At 35.7% G+C, this 13,764-nt stretch overlaps 1 long non-coding RNA gene across 1 annotated transcript in view; it reads left to right on the top strand.

The window, feature by feature from the left end:
- The first annotated feature begins 228 nt into the window (after positions 1–228).
- LOC118244508 (uncharacterized) overlaps positions 229–13,764 on the top strand; it is a 35,441-nt gene continuing 21,905 nt past the window's right edge. Inside the window, exons 1-2 of the long non-coding RNA XR_004777550.2 lie at positions 229–304; positions 493–713. This is a non-coding gene — a long non-coding RNA (uncharacterized LOC118244508). The remainder of the gene's footprint in view (positions 305–492; positions 714–13,764) is intronic.

The raw sequence follows: 13,764 nt of genomic DNA, 5'->3' as shown, positions 1-13,764 counted from the left end.
TATTATTCTCTTTCCTTACAATAAGCTTTCACTGTGATGGAATGTTATCTTAATGAAGCAGTTATAACATTGGCACAGGTTATGTTTGGAAATTTTGTATACTCTGTGGAGGAAGTGCTATATTTTTCAGACTTTTAGATGAAATTACTTGTTTCCTAGAATTAGCTTAGGCTCATAGTTGTCTTGTGATCATTTCCAAACCTTTCTGCATTCTGACTGTCAGGTCTTGGAGCGTGTCCACCCTCTAGGAGTTCAGCTGGCGAAGTTATGGAATTAAGCTCAGTTCGAGATCGGCCCTTTGCTGGTAAGAGTTGTTGTGAAGAAATCTAGAAATGAGAGCACTTCCGTCCTTTCCCTTTTAAGCTCCTTTTAAACTGAGATTTTGGCACTGCCTCTGGCTGTGCTACGCCACAGCTGTGCAGCAGCTATGTCTGTGCTTGGTCCACGAGTCTGACCCAGACCTGCTCTTTTTGCTTCCTGGATTTGTTTCAGAACTGCTTTACCATTACATACTTGCTGGATGATCACTGCAACATGTCTGACCCTGACCAGTCTTTGGACTCAATTCTCACCCAGACTCGCTGCTCTGCATCCTGCCCCTTGGCTGGTGAGGTCACTGCTTCCACTGGAACCAAGGTCACTTTTGACTCACAGCTCACTTTCCCTTGCAGAGCAGCCAGCCCTCACTGCTCCCTGGCACGGACCCACTGGTGGTATGTAGATTTGTGTCTAACTATTAACCAAGAACACAAAGGGAGACTGTATAATTTCCTTACTCTTCCATCTACTCCTGTGACAGGGTCTTTCTCTGGACCTGCTGTCATCAGAGTGCTGTACTGGGCCTATGGCTTTCCTTTCAAACTCACAGGCACTCCCCCTTCTGATCCTGGGCCATCTGCATCTCATTCTTGTTCTAGGATAACTTTCTTTCTGCCTTTGACCTTTTCAATCTGCTCTGGGTTCATATTCCTGCACAAAGGGAATCTTAGGTAGTGGTGGGACAATAAACATGGATTAATACAATTATCAAGCACGGATAGATGTCAAATAAATGTGGCTGCCAGTAGGATCTATTACAGATGACTCAGGACTACAAAAGATCTGTATTTTAGATTATTCTTTGATAGGGGATTAAAACTTAGAACCAGTTCCTTAGATTTGAATTCTGTACATTTCAACTTTGCATTTTACACAGTATGGGGTAAGAGGATGCAAAGTGGTATTGGCTCTGATCATGGTGGCATAAAAATATATTTCACTAGCCTGGAGCTCAAGTAGTAATTATGTATGTACAAGACCTGTTGAAAGAACAGAGTATCATGCCAAACAATTGAACAGAATGAAATAGAACAGTATGAATGAAATAGAACAGTGTAAGGGCAATATATATATGTATATATATATATTCTTTTAAATCAGACTGATTGATATTTTGGTTGGGAGAAAAAAAAAGTGGTTTTTTTTTGTTTGTTTGTTTGTTTTTTTAGCCCAAGGAGCCCCTTTAAGTGTAGTGAAGTAAAAGCTGCTTTATCGGAAACATTTCCAAAGCAGAACTATGACTGTTGATGAGATTATTTTTTCCTGTGTTTTCTACACACATTTCAAAGTGTTTTTGAAGGTGACACGTTATTAGCTTCTCAAATAAAATGTCCATAAACCTCAGTTCTTGTCTTGAATACAGGGAATTTAATTAAGAGGGAATAAATCTGTTAGAGCTTAGAGAAAAAAAAAAATAAAAATCTATTGCATGTTCCTTTAGTTACACACATGAAGACATCAGTATTATAAAAGTCTCTGCCTGGTGATATCCACAGAAGTAATTAATGTCTACTTATAAGTTTAAAATAAGCAGGTGTGACTGAGTGAAAAAATAAAATTTTCTTCCATACCAGACTGATAGGCAGTATATGGCTAATGACAAAATAAGATTTTCAAGTCCAAGAAGCTTTTTTTTTTTTTTTTTTACTATTTTCGGTGTCCACTTCTCCTATCCTCCAAGGTATTTGGCCTACAATAGGAAAGAATCATACTAAAAGCCTTTCTGAAGTTCAAGATTAGATCTATCTCATTCCTCTTGTCTAGAAAATCAGTTACCAAATTATCTGAGAAAGCACTTTATCAGATATGTCTTCTAGAGCACAGTTCTCCTTGTTCATGAGTTTTTAAAAAGATAGTAATGTTCTTGCACCTCACCAAGTCACGTTTAAGAAATTGTATCTACTTTAATAATTTCTGGGAGACACTACAAAAAAATCAAAGACACAGAAGTGGAATGAAAAGAGGTTTTGTAGAGGCTTAAAACTAGAAGATTTACAAACTTTGCAAAGCCAATACAATTTTTCCTTAGTAGGGTTAAAGCATTAAAATGAAACAAACAAAGAAACCACCTTATTTTAGTTCAAGTGTACTTCATACTTAGTTATCATGAAATCAAGTGTTAGTGTCAGTTTTGTATTTACTACAACTTTGGGGGTGACTTACATATTTGGAAAACATTTATGTCTCATACCTTAGAATCAAAGAAGTGATATTTGAGAGCTACAAACTGTTTCTCTAACTTTTTCCACATGTACTTCAAATTCTTTCAATGCTGAATAGGGTTTTTCAAAAGTACAGAGTTGGAATTGTCCCATTGTGGCTCTAAGGACTGAGTGGAAGAAAACACCTCTTTCACCATTGCTCACTCTGGCCTAAATTGTCCACAAACTGTTGAACCTATGTTACCCATCACTTCCGAATGCCAGTTATGACGTTAGATTGCTCTCTATCATACTGCTCAGTACTTAGAATCTCTCCTGTACCTATCACATAGCCTTATTGATCTGTGGAGTTTCTGACAAAAAAAAAAGTGGTAATTAAACCTTGCTCCAGAGAAAACATGTTTGACTTAATACATAATAATCAATCAAGTATGTTGGAAGAAGAGTAATATACCTAAAAAGAGGCAGACAGTCATCCAGGTACTTGAATGGTACTCTGAGATACGAGAGTTCCAATTATGGCTCCTGGCTGAGCAACAGATTTCATATCTGATCTTGCACAAACAGAGGTTCTCATCTGCAAGGTGAAGGTAATATTTCTCTGGCTCACAGAAGGAGGGATTTTAGACACATTAAAGCACTTATTACAGTAGTATGGGTATTTTAAGCAGGATAGAGATTAGCCCCTTGCACCTTTCCACTTCTTTCTTATGTAGGAACAAGCTTGACTGAACTGACCAATAAAGCTGATTATTACAATCACACAAGAAATGTCCATTAAAAAAAATGTGTGTTGTCCTCATTATTTATAATTCTCCCAGAACTACTTATGTGAGGGGACTGAGAGCAGAGGAAGACAGCCTCTACACAGATGTGCAAAATAATAAATTAGTCATGGTTGAAACGACCTATGGATAAATGAAATTATTGACCAGCAGTGGTTGTCTGAACTGTATCTATCAAAATGTCAAAGCAGATATAGGTAGAAAGCAAAGAATAATCTCTGATACTGCTCCATGCTGCTTCACGTAATTGTGATATAATATATGTTAAAATACTGCACACATCACCAGAAAAAAATGTAAGATTGATTAAAAGCAACATTAGTTCATTACTTGTTTGTTTTTAAAGTGGATATCCTATTAGCTACAAAATGTTCTATTGTCACATTGTATTGAAAATAGTTTGGAGTAAACGAGTGTTTTGTGATAGACTTTTTACTCTGAACTCTTTGCATTGAATAGTTCTGTAGAATTTAACTACACAAATAATAACAAATAAAGATTTTTAGCCAGCCTAAAATATTAAAAGTCATAGCCCTACTCTAAAATTATAAAGACAATTAAATAGTGTTTTTTTTTAAATCGTTTAAAAGGGTCTTATTTTTCAGTAAGTATAAATTATATTTGAATATATATATAAATTATAAATTATTTCTGTAATAGTCTATTCATTTTTGCAATGTTACTTTGGTTTAATCTACACTATATTCTGTAAGGCTTTTCCCTAAATGAGTGTTATTAACAGGAAATACCAATATCTTTAGGTAACCAGAATTAGATTCTTACCTTCAACAAAAAAGTGCACTATAAAGCCCAAACTGAACTATTTCCTGGTTGTCTTTATTGGTAATTCAAAATATAATGGCTAGATATCATATAAAGTCCAACCTTTTCCAGCCATTTTTGTCTCCAATATTAATAGAATAATTTGTTTCCACCAGCTGTATAAATAAAAAGCATTCACAAATTTTCATCCACAGTTTTACCACACAGAATCTTAAATGTATGCATTTTCAAGGCTGTCATTAAAGTTCCAGCATCTGAGATACTACCTTACTGTCAGAGATTATGGAATTCAACAGAAAACTTTCCATTTACTTCAGTGAAACAAGGCTCAAAGTCTTTATCTTGTTAAATCTCATCCCTGCTACCTACTAGAATAAAATTATGTAGAAAGGAAAAGAATTTTCATATTTATGAGGTCTGGCATTTAGTTAAGAGTCTGGAATAAGAGAGTTAAACTATAAGTTATCCATGAGCATTATAGAGATGTGAGAAGGAGAGTACCATTAAAATTTTAATTCTGACTACTTCTATAGCATGTCAGCCTTCTTGACTTTAGAAATCCTACTTCATCAGATTAAACTCCATTTGAGATGATTTTTAAAAAATCCAATTCTAAATGTGTTCTGCACAACACATTATTTTTCTGCTTTTATATTTTAATTTGACTTTCTGAATTTATATTTTATACTTTCTGCTTTTGTTTTAGTTTGATGATTTTGTATTGTATGTAAAAGACAATAGACAATGTACAGACACTGAAAAAGCCAAATTAAGTCTTTTTGTGGCTATTTAAGATCAGAAGTCCATTAAAATAAATATTAAAGACTGATAAGTAGAGGTACCATACACTGCACATAAATTTATTTCCTAATGTCTTTGCCAGATTTTAAAACAGTGTTCCTTTTAATATCAGTAATTTGGGACTGAAATTAAATGACAAAATTTAAGTTACGTAAGAGCCTTTTTGATAATAAAGCACGATGTGATTTCAGGAGGTTGTATGTATAGTTCTGACTGTGGATCTATGTAGGTCTCTTTTTCATTCTTTCATGAGTAACTGGACATCTATCTTGTATTCATGGATAATGTATTGAAAGTTTTTTGAAATTTGGCTTAATTTAGTTTAGTATGAAAATCTCATCTAAAGTTCATTATACAGCATTGGTTAGACTTATAAATTTTTAGTCATCTAGTCAGGGAGCAGAAACAACACCATTAAGCTTACGTGATCTGTTGCATGCTATGAATAGCAAATACCAAGCGATGTATACACAAAGCCAGCAGTTTAGAAATGAGCTCCAGTGAAAATTGTTCCTTCATACCTCTCAGTGAGTATCCCTGAATGACAAAGATAATAGAAAAGAGTCCAAATCAGCTTATGAAGGATTCACTATTAATATATGAATGTAAATTAATAATGGATAATACCAATAATAAATACTTCAACTATTTCTGGTTACCTTTTGCACACCCATAAATCAGATCTGCTTTCAGCTTGTCATCCCCATGCTCTCTGACTGTAGATTCTAATTCCTCTACTCTGTAGTAGAATGGAATGATTCTACTGCTTTCAGTTGTCCCAGCACTACAGTGGTACACAGCAGAATTTAATAAATCTAATAGGGCTCCTTCCCTTACAGAATATTTTTTCCAGGAGTTATGACCTAATAAGTATTGCATTTCATCATAAAGAAGGGAGAGGAACAAAATATATAATGTAAGGAAAAAAAAAAAAGAGCCAAAAAAAATCAGCAAAACAAACAATCAAATAAAATAATAATAAAACAATACCAACCAAACAAATTCCTTCTGTAATAGCTGAGTGACCCTAGAATTTAGGGAACATCTGCATTTTATAAACCAGGTTGAGAAACATGAGTAGTTACAGGTAAATTCCATGCTTTGTAGTACCCGCACTCTCTAAGTTTGGGAATGAATTCTATGGCCCAAAGGACTCTCTGCTTGAATTAACCACCTTGTAATCTGCAGGAAAAAACACAACTGTAATAATCAGGCAAACAAATAGACCACATAAAATTAATAAACTATTACAGACATCTCCCACATTCTTCACACTTGGCTGCCTAAAGAAATCAATACAAAGGGAGAGATCTAGTTAAGACTGGGATGAAAATCTAGTGCTTTATCTTTAAAGCAAGTCAAAACATAACAATTCAACTTTATTATGTATAGTGTGGTTCATACAAATTGCATCCCAAAGGTTTTACAAAGGTAGATAATACTCTTCCAGAGTAAGATAATAATATAACAGAAACAGAGAAATGATGTCCACAGTCACATCCTTCTTTCAGTGGTGTAAATTGAAACTAACACCACTGAAATCAATATTCTTTACACCAATACAGAATTACTCAGAGATTAGACTTAGACCCTGGTTTGGTAACAGAGAAATTATGTATTTTCCTTTGAGAATTGCAATGGAATGGTAAGTCAATGAGGCAGAGAAATAGGAAGGAGGTTTTCAGATAGCATGAAACTTAAGAAAGAAATACAACATAAAGACACAACAAAGCAATATGGAACAAGTGCATTAAAGTTTTTAAAGTCAAGAGGAACAGATTGAAAAGTGGCTTGAAACAACAGCTAGAAGGTGAGTTAGATGTGAGGTTCTCACCTTGACACTGTGGAACTCAATGGGAGTTTTTCATCAACTTCAGAATTTTGTCCTCTGTATCACAAATCAGGGACCTCTTGCCAGGGTACAGAGAGGGCTCAAGGCAGCAGAAAAAGAAATAGACAAGAAGTGAGAAAAGTTAACCAAGGATTTTAGCTGACATAATGCTGGATTACTTCATAGAATAAGACAAAATTAGACAGGCATAAAATATTTCTTCAGCACACTAAAGTGACAGTAAACTTTTTTATTCTATGGGTTTCCTTTATCAAAAAAAAAAAAAAAAAAAAAGTAGTACCTTATTTCTGGAACAGCAGAGTCATTTTGAAATGTTGGGGGTTGAAATAGCACTACCTTCTCCTACCAGCGGATGACAAACTTCTTCCTGGCACACTGTTATTGTTATGCAACCCTTTATTCTGATGTGGTCATCAGAACTAATCCATCAGGCCTGATGACAGACTCAGCTTCACCACATCCTATTCAGACATATAAATACACAACACACAGTATATATATATATTTCCTCTACAGAATAATATGAACATTTGTAAATATGTCCTCTTTCTGAAGATATGACACAAGTAAAATATATCTGCCTGACAAGTCTAAGAAGCTATTTAAGGATAATTCTTTTTTTCATAATGTTAGCTTCTTCTCTTTGGGCAGTGGCTGTTTTTTTAAGTTCGGGTCAGCTGATTCTTCATCTAACCATTGGCTAAGGAAAGAAACATTATCAAATTGCAATGAACTTTTTGTCATTTATTTCCAGAAGTCCATGTTGTTTTTGTTAAAAAAAATAAAAAAATCTTGTGAGTTTAAAAGTACTTTCTATTTCTTGCTCGAGGTGGAAAAGACACTAAAGGAGTCTTAAAAGCTAACAACTACCCGCTGTGCATTTTACACAGCATCTACAGTTCTAGCAGTGCAAAGAGCCTGTCTCTGATGAGTTTATGATTCTAAAAATCTCTGCAGCATTCCCTTAAGAAAGGATATGTTTTAGGAGATCAATACTTTTGCCTGTTGGCCTTGTTGAACAGAAACCAATGCATGTACAAAATCAGCTCAGCAGATGTGATTGTGAAGGCTACCAGGCCATTACACAGACAGAAGAATGCCTAATTGGACTGACTATCTGTATAGCTCTAAGGTGGGCCATTGCACTTCACTTTGCTCACATTGGGGTTGTGATACCTCAGGCTGTGCAGTGGTAACCTGTGTTGTTTTTTTGCCAATTTATGTTGATCGTGAGAAGTTAGGGGTACTTTAGCTATTATATCTTCTACTCTTTATCCACGATGGAGTGTTAATCAAGTGAAGATGACAGCTATGCCCTGCTCAGAGAATTCTACTGGCAACCCCCAGCCACCCTGCAAAGACTTAATGTATGATAAACCTTTGGGAACATTTGTCACATTGGTGATGTTGTCTGGCCTGTTTTCTTATGTAGATGGTACTGTCAGTGTTCCTGATGGAGTTGGAGATGCTATTTAATTTCACTGCACAAGGAGAGAAATCCATTAGTGTTCATAGCCTGTCAGTGAAGATTGTGTCACTAGCAAACTAAACTGCAAATGTGCCAGATTGCTCAGCAAAAACTGAGGTGGCAGGAGACTGTAAGGTAATAGGACTGTATGAAATTCATCCTCTTTATTCCTCACGGAAAGCTGCCTCCTTTGAGGAAAAAATCACAAAATTCAAACACTTCTCCACAGCAATCTTTGAAAGTATATGAAAAGATTATGCTGATATAGAGCAAAAGCACAATACTTGAGAGAGTATCAAAGGGAATTTAGACACTAAACTATCTATGTGAAAGCCAAAATGCCCACTATATTACAATCTCAAAAGATACTACTTCCCTAAGCACCTGCATTTCTGCTGCTGGCTATGTACAGAACTGTGTATCATTTAAAACTTGCATTACATCTAGTCCTGGCATAATTTGCAAAGCAGGTATTTCCCTGCCAGATCCAATCCAGTAGCCGTACTGTGAGAGCATCTGACAATGGGCAAAGAAAGTTTGGTTTGCACAGTTTATTCAATTCTATGAGATCAAAGTTCTAACTTATGATACAAAGGAAGAATTTAAGTTTGGCTTTTCAGTGTTTTTCAGGAATGTTCTCAAATAATTGAGCAGCTGGGATCCTGGGATGGGTTTTTCCTCGCTTTCTTCCCCATTGAAACAAATCTGCTTTGGCCAAGATTTTAAATATTGAATAGGTGATGGCAGAAGGGAAAGAAGAACTGCGTAGCTTGCAGTAAAGGCCTGCATGTAGAATAGTTAGGTTTAAATCCTGTCTTTGGTGATCCTTCAGTTAGTTGCAGAAAGCAAAGCAGCTTCAGTGGGAGCAACTGACAGAGAGCTGCCTGAGAGCATTTTAATAGTCCCACTGCAAAAAACATTTTCCTCAGAGACAGCAGAGTATAAATACATACTGCAGATCTGCAAAGAGGAAATTGAAACAGATTTTCTGTACTCCCGATGACTGTGCTAGCCACTGAAATGTTTGGTAAAGGGCTGCCAGAACATTTTTATATTTTTAAGAAAGAAATGACCTCACATAGGTTGCTAACTCTGTGATATTGTTGCTTGCTGTGAATCCTAAATGTGAGAGGCATTTTTCCACCCCTGATAGGTGATAATTCCTTTGGGGGATGAAACCATAACACTTCCTACAGTTTCCTCAGCATTTCTCACAGAACATGCTTCTATCTGCTCAACATGTTGTCAGTCAATACCTAGCTGTGTTTGTGCACGTACAGCAAGCACAGACCGTGTAGTCAAAGACTAATGACTAGGTGTGACCTATTTCTTTCCACTCTTTCCAACACCAGTTTAGCACCTCTGGATTGCAGGTTTTCTGAGCTGTTCTTAAGTTTAAATGCCATAACAGGCTGTAAAAGTACAGCCCAAAGTACCTAACTAGGTGCTGGGAATTCCACTATCAAGTAGGAAATCTAAATTGTGCCACTGTAAGGCTGAACATAAATAGTTCTTGAAAATATGTCTTAATATCCCTTGAATAAATTGTTGGCATTGCAAGACTTACTTCACGAAGTTGTGTCAAATTATACCTCTTTTTCCATGTTTAGATTCTAGAAAATATAATTAAAGATGAGTTTCTGATACCTTTATTATCTCACAGAGAGCATTTCAATAAGGTTCCTCAGTGTGGAAAGCTGAATCTGACCCTTTACAGTATGATATAATATTTGATTATATGATTATTGCAGCTCTTACACTTCTCTACCACTCCAGATTTTTAAACTGTGAGTGCAGAAGACCTATTGTAGTGGGTTAAAGTCAGTCCACTAATGAAAATGTGAATATATTAGCTCATTTACTACTCTTTCAAGTATTCAAAATGACATTAAGATGATAACATGTTACTGGACATTTTGGCTAAGTCTAAGTACAGTTGTAGAAAATAATGGACACATGAATTAATTAATGTGGCAGCAGCCTACAGGTATTAAATTAGAATGCCTTTAGGATGGGCTAACGTTGCTGCAATTTGCACTGTCCCAAAGCTCACCATTTTTTGTTTCTAATGTTAGTACTATTGCATTTTTAGCTATCATTTTTCCAAATCATCATCCTGCCAATACTAATGTTAATCATTGTTTATTTTATCTATTTGTTCATATGCACATGCATGCTTCTCCCTCATTTTTTTCTCCCTCTTAAAAACACATACACATAAATACAGACACCCACAATCTTTACACATGGAATTTTACTACCAGAAGATACAAGTACAAATCTATACTAATGGCAAGCACCCAGTGCAAGTCACTGTCTCCGTGACACATCTTATTAAAAACTGGCATATCCCTCCTGATGGATCAGTCCTGAGCTCTTTTGTCTGAGAAGTCAGGGCCAGCCCTCTCCCCAGGAAGCATACCAGAGAGTTCCTTTGTTCTGCTGGAGAAGACCCAGTGAGTTGCTCCAAAACTGCTTAACAGCAGGTGTTTCAACTTAATCTATCAATATGTAGCTTAATGCATAAAAGACTCCCTTTCAATGTTTTCCTTGGCTCACATTTCTTTTTCAGCTACTTATTTTCACACTATTTAGTCAAATTCCCTACCATCTCCTAAATTTGAGTCCTGGGTTGATTAAGGTTAATCTCTTTGGTCTTCTCTGAGAGTTCAGAAATGTTCTTTTCAGTCACAACAAAGTTTCCCTTTTCCAACAAAAGAAAAGCTAGCCTCTTTCCCCTCTTTCTGAATCTAATTTAAAATTATCTCCTTGCTTCTAATTCTCAAAGTGGGATTAGCAGTCCTTGTTGTTGTGAACTCACCAATGATTAGTTACTTGGAAAATGAAAGAGATACAAATTCTGATAAATATGATAGTCTTCTCAAGCTACATTTAACAAAGTACGGTGATGCTAAAGTACAGCCTTAGTACTAACTTAGTACTAAGTTCAAATTTAAGATTTCCAAAACCTTTTCACCTGATGTAAACTCTGGAGATGCATAAGTTTGTCTTTTGGATTAACCAAGTGTTTATGTGTGAAGTGCTGACCTGAGTTTTCACAGTGATTCACAGTATGGTGACAGTTTAAAATTAATTCCCCTGGTATGAACAAATTAAGCCCTTTTTTATTGCATCAGAGTGAGCTCCGTGTTGTAAACATTTTCACACCAATGCATCTGAGCCCTGTACAAATGATGTGTATAGTCCTTCCCCCAACCTCACTTTCATTATTCTGTCAATCTTTTGCTTTTCTGACTGGAACTGACTACCTGTTTCTATCCTTGTCACTACTTGTCTCATCATTTAAAGAATGGTAATAAATAATCACCTAAACTGGGACTTAGATTTTTGCAGTTAGCTTAAGACTAGGCCAATGACTCCATCCATCCAGACTGTCTATCTCTGTATGTGTCTCTATTCAACAGGTGCCCCTTTATTTAACTTGGGTTCTTCACTTCAGTTGTCCATGTACAAAAATGTCTATTCTGGAGAGATAAGTGGAAGTCCTCCCTTAGTGTAATCCTGTCTAACTGGACAGTCACTCAAGTTCTTAAATCCTACGTAGTATAAGAAGTTGGGCCTACATGGAACTTGATCTGATGATGTCATGATGAGGACACTTTTTTTTTTTTTTAAATAAAATTTAAGTGTTAGGAACTCCAGGAAATTAGATACTGAGATTCTAGACATAGATATCTGAAAGAAACATTTATGGCTACTATACTAATTCCTATAAGATCAAAAGGATTTGATGAACTTCTTAAAAAAAAATACAGCCACTGTACAGTCAGAAATTGAAGAATCATGAGACTAGGCAGAAGAAAGGCTAGAGAAAACTTGATTCTATCCCAGAAATTAGGACAGTATTTGGGAATGGGCTTTATATGTAGAATTTGTATCATCAGTCCCCAGATAGTTTAAGCAATCTTTCAGAATAAGCAACATGAAGAAAGAAAAAGATACCACAAGCTTGTAAAAAAAAAAAACATTTAACGGAGTATAATACAGCTATCTAGATACAGCTCACTGTTGTGTTGTGGCTGTGGCTGCAGGTTGGAATTCCTGTGTTAAAGAAAGGAACCTGTTTTAATAGATTTCATTCTGCTTACACAGGATAATGGGATAAATTAAGAAAAAGAATGAACAGAAATAAGAGCCCTGGCATACTGTGTGTTTTAAAACCATGCTCTAGTATGATATTTTCTCTCAGCCTAATTACAATTCTGTCTTGTTATTTTCTTTTTGTTAGGTGGAGGAGGTCTGGAATGAAAGTGTTAGGAGGAGCAGGTGATAATACAAGAGACTCTTAACCTTGAAACTTTCTGAATAATTTGCTTTTCACTCTTGACTGCTCAACATTAGTGCAGTACAATTATGAAGATGTAAACATCGCAAGGTCACATGGCACACAGCCTGTCACAATGAGTTAAACTTGAGTACCCAATTCCCCAAGCAACCATGGAGAGAGAATGAGCTGCCTCATCAGGAATTCAACTGTGTCAGTTTAGGGAGAACAGAGGATGGGAGGGGTTGATCTATCAAGATCAAACATGACCCTAACCAGCCTTGTGTTCTCCACTTTCATTCAGGCAGTAGAAGCAGATCATAAATGGATCTGCCAAGTCCAGAGTCAGATGACCTCACTAAGAGAGAGCATGGAACATACTTTGATGTGTATATAAATATTATTGAAATACATTTTTTCTTTTCAGTGCAGATGCTGCATTTTGCTTGTTTTAAATGGCTATCAATCACTCAAAGAAACAACTTGGCTGGAGAATGGAGCATTTAATTATTTTGTTTTCAAACCATTAGCAAATTCAAGGTGAGGTATACTGCAAATTTGATGGACCGCTAAGCTGTGTGCATTCAGGGTACTTCATTATCATGTTAACCTTGCTTCTCCTTTTTCTTTGACAGAAGACAAGGATTTTTAACTGAGAGGGAATAGGTAGTACTAATGAGTAAAAGTAATTTGGACTTTCAGTGATATTTCTGTATTATCATTTAAGAATCTATGTAATGAGCACTTTGCTGAATATACTTAAGTACACAGAAACTGTACCAGATATTTTGAGCAATTCTTTCAGTCTAACTCAATTAATTTGCAAGTATGTTTTCAAACATATATTAGAAATAGTGTCTTTCTTACCTTGTTTGAGAAAAAAATGATTCTCATCTCATTTAATGTTGGTACCATGTCAAGGTAACTTCATTTACCTCATTAAGGTCTCATTAAAGACAGTGGTAAGCAAATAACACATTAGTAAAAATAAAATAATAATTAAAAAAGAAAACTGCTGGGGAGGATGACATATTTTTTCATTACTGTTTTTAAAATGCTTTTCCTATCTAGATTATTTCAGCATAGCACACACACACTCCTTCTTTCCCTCTCCATTTGTCTCTTTCTCTCTGTATACGCCTGTACGTATATTGTCAGCATATACATAACCTGGCTAGCTATAGCTTAAAACTGCCATTTTGCCTGACCTATCCAACCCACAAAACAGCAATAAATCTTGTACAAACATGCCATTAAAATATGCAGTCGTATGGTAAGCATCTTGGTAAAGTAAGCTGAAATTTTGTTGC

Source organism: Cygnus atratus, chromosome 5, assembly GCF_013377495.2.
Source record: "Cygnus atratus isolate AKBS03 ecotype Queensland, Australia chromosome 5, CAtr_DNAZoo_HiC_assembly, whole genome shotgun sequence".
Lineage (NCBI taxonomy): Eukaryota > Metazoa > Chordata > Aves > Anseriformes > Anatidae > Cygnus > Cygnus atratus.
This window is presented reverse-complemented; position numbering and strand designations above follow the sequence as displayed.